General features: G+C 38.7%; 1 protein-coding gene across 1 annotated transcript in view; it reads right to left on the bottom strand.

Moving 5' to 3' along the window:
- REEP5 (receptor accessory protein 5) overlaps nt 1-3,848 on the bottom strand; it is a 16,948-nt gene that overhangs the window by 11,737 nt on the left and 1,363 nt on the right. The gene's annotated exons all lie outside the window — the stretch shown is intronic.

The raw sequence follows: 3,848 nt of genomic DNA, 5'->3' as shown, positions 1-3,848 counted from the left end.
AAACAAAAACCAACCAACCAGGCATCCTCTCATTTCTCTGCTCTCTGCTCATTCTTGGCCCCGTCTCTCCTGGAACAAGTATTTGTAGGGCCAACCAGTGAGGCAGATGCCCAGTTTTGACTCAGGTCAAAAACRGCTTCCCCAAAACACATTCCTACACATTGGCTCTTCTGCGTGGATTAAGATGCCTTAGTGCCTCCATTCAGCATAAACCTGTCTGTATAACAAACACCTTTATATTTAACTCAAATATAAAATATGGAAGTAAAATTAAAATTTTCCTTCCGTTATTACAGTATTAGACTCTCTTAACCTAAACAYTTGCTTTCTTTAGAAAGGAAAGCACATAATTCGTCAAAAAAAAGGCTAAGATGGCTTTTAAACATGGCACTTCAAACTCTATAAAAAACAAAAAGTGAGGACGTTTGGAGGAGCTGACTTGGTAAAACATACACAAAAAATTAAAAATACACTTTTGTGGGTCTGACACCGCATTAAAAGATTATCAAGCATGAGACAAAACAGCACACATCAGACAGATTTGGAGATTTTCTATTTATATTTATATTGGGCACTGTGAATTGGGTTAGATATGTCAGCTCTCTCAAATCATATTTAAAAAGCAGCAGCAGAGCGTTACTTCTGAAACAGCACATCATGCACCACTTTTCATTAAGGAAAAGAAGTAAACATTTGCCATGAAATTTGTTRGGAGAAAGGAAATTTGTTAGGAGAAAGGAAATTTGCTGCCCTAGTTCCCAAGAAATACAGGAACAATTTTACCTTTTCTAAATAACTGTGACCACAGAAAAGCAGTGTTCCTGTTTTGAAGGTATGAAAAAAGAACTAGGAGACAGATTCAAAACACCACGACAATTTTCAAATTAAAACTTCAATTRAGTTTTCACACTTCTCTACAATCAATCCAGATTGTTTCCTGCTTGTAAAATGCTATGAGCAAYATTTACATAGTAAAAACAGCTAAAGTAAAGTAACAGCATAAAATTAGCCAGAGCAGAGAGAGGCATTATTGTACCAYACTGCTTACCTCCCTTCAAGACACTAAAAATAAGTTCAGACATKTTACTGCCCAAAGCTATTTCAATCTTTGCAATTTTTAAACCAAGCATGGCAGCACTTAAGAAATTTCCAATCCTTTGCACGCATCAAAGGCTCCCTTCCTGCTCTAATTTTTCTGAGTCAGTTAACCACCACTAACTATGGGTGGAGCCACATTTGAACACGCTAGCACTGGAAAGTTTAGAGAAGCAATGAAAATGCTGGCAATGGTATTTACATACTTGCCAACACTCACTTTTTCCATCTSTAGCCTGATGACTGCCTTGTGCAGTTAGTTTTCTAGAAGTTTATAAAGTTGCTTCTATCACCTGCAGTAAACTGTTCGGTACTGGTCTACTGCAACCCACAAAAGCCTAATGCAAATGCTAGTATTAGATTTCAACTTGAAATTATTTATTCTGTTTCATTCCATAGCACTCACAGATTTATAGGGAATGAGACCAGAGATTGTCTGACTTATGGGAAACAGCTGCTGTTTCCCAATACATCAAGAAAACTATTTCATTTTGAAAGAAAGAAATGAAAACTATTGCTTCATTTTGCCTACGTTAAGAGACTCAGGTGGGCCCTTGCTGTGACATGTCATGGACTTGGATTTATGCAAAGATTTTGTATTGCCAAAGAAGAAACTCCTCCAGGTATAAAACCACCAAAGATTTACCAAAGGCAAAGCTGAAGGTGAACAAATGGGAATGCCTGCCTGAAGCCGTATCAGGCATTAACCAGGGAGATGCCCCCTCCCCTGGCACTGGTTTGCACCAGTGATGAGAAAGTGGGCACCAGTGCAGCTGCAGCTGCACCTCTTCACACCATCTGCTTGGTCTGGCAGCTACAGCCTCCAGCATTTCTGCACTGAAATTCACACTTGCTGCACTGCACACGCAGACAATGAACACAGGGAATGACAGACACCAAAGAAAATCAACTGCAAATTATACAAGGCTTTACAGGTAGATACCTCCATAAAACTGTCCTGGTTTCATGTGTGAACAGACTGAACTCTGAGCTGAGGGTCTCCGGGTTTGTTGTGTTTCCAGTATATTTTCTTTTAGGAAAGCATAGCCATGAATAGTAATCACTGTGACTAAAGCAACCCAGAATTGAAATCTCAATAAAATAGATTTGGAATACGCCCATGGATCACCCACCAGGCAGCCTGTTTGCTGYTTTAAACTACTGTAAGGACAGGAATTGATTTCCCTTGCAGAGCACAGACATCTGTCTCACCCCTTCACGAGTGCCTTTTCTGCTGAGGAGCAGCCTGACCCCACTGCTTTGTCCYTGGCCATGACAGGGTGACTGGAACTACCATGATCTTCAAGGTCCCTTCCAACCCAAATCACTCCTTGTTTTCCACTTCAAGAAATCAGTCACTGACTTACTTCATAAAAGAAGAAAATTAACTGGGGAAAAGTAATCTGCTTTGTCTCTTTCAGTACCTTTCTGAGATATTTCAGGTTTGGGTCCATTGTTGAAACACCTGTGTAAACATCCAACTAACACCCTGCACAATACATTCCATTTACAGCTCCTGACCTCTTCCAGAAACCACAGCTTTTAGAGTAAAACACATTTGAGAGTGTGCACAGCTGATGAAAACTGCTGAAAACTGTYTTCTGTTCAAAGCTAGGAAGCAAATTCACTACTGTCAGTTCATACAGCAGGCCCTTCATCTGTCTTTCCAAGGGGGATGGCCCAAACAGCAGAGAGGAATAAACAAACCACTCCAGCCAGTGTTCTCTATGCTTTGCATCTCTGTGCTTTATAAGCATTGGGGACGGCACTCAGCAGCATCCTGATGACAGTGCATGATCCAGAGCAGCAAAAACAAAAGCAGGCAGAGCAAAATGTGGAAAAACTCAACATACTAGCTCCGGATTTGGGAGGGGATCAAACCCACCTATGCAGGCTGCCACTGAAAGACACTGGCATGCAGCACACCTCACGCATTTAAAGTTACATTTTCACCAAAGATTATCATTTTCTACTATAAATGGTATTTTCAGCATAATATAGGCAGCTAAAGGACAAGTATTACCTGAGCATGAACTGGAAAAAAAACAGAACTGGCATTGTATTCGTGTAAGTAAAACTTGTATGCAAGGACAATACTTCCATTAAAAAAAAAATAAAAAGTCAAAACCTCAAACACGCTACAGTACTAACACCTGGGAAGTAACTTTTCACATTAAGACACATTTAAAACCAGCCTTCAACATGAAAAAGGGTAGACAGCCTACAAAAACATTAAAAAAAMCAAACAAAATTCTAGATTTGAAAGAAAATATTTGGAAATGACATCTCATTATTCATATTTGATCTTCCACTGTCTTGCTTCCATAGTTCTAAGAGTTTGTATTATCCATTTATTCAGCATCWTTGCATAAAGGAAGGCTTAAAATATAATCCCAAACTAGTTTTAAAATAAATTTTAAAATTTAAACAGGATTTTARAAAGTAATTACATAATTTTGTCTGACCTAAGTCAGACACAAAATACTACATCAATGCAATTCCTACTCAAACATCTCAATGTTTTGAAGGTTTGTTGGCGGATATTTTCCCTTACAGATTTAAATGAAAGAACACTTCTAAACTAATTTTTTGTGTAGGAAATACTCATTTAGGAAACAAAACCTATGTTTCTCCAGAGCTCTTGGCCTATAATCTCCAAAATTAGAACACCAGGAACAGCATTTAGAAAAATGTTATTCAGTCTTAAGCATCATAACCACAGGATGTTTAAAGAGTCTAAAACTAAGCCAATG

The sequence above is a fragment of the Malurus melanocephalus genome, unplaced genomic scaffold (genome assembly GCF_030028575.1).
Source record: "Malurus melanocephalus ecotype Western Australia unplaced genomic scaffold, MMel_1.1 scaffold_80, whole genome shotgun sequence".
Classification (NCBI taxonomy): Eukaryota; Metazoa; Chordata; class Aves; order Passeriformes; family Maluridae; genus Malurus; species Malurus melanocephalus.
This window is presented reverse-complemented; position numbering and strand designations above follow the sequence as displayed.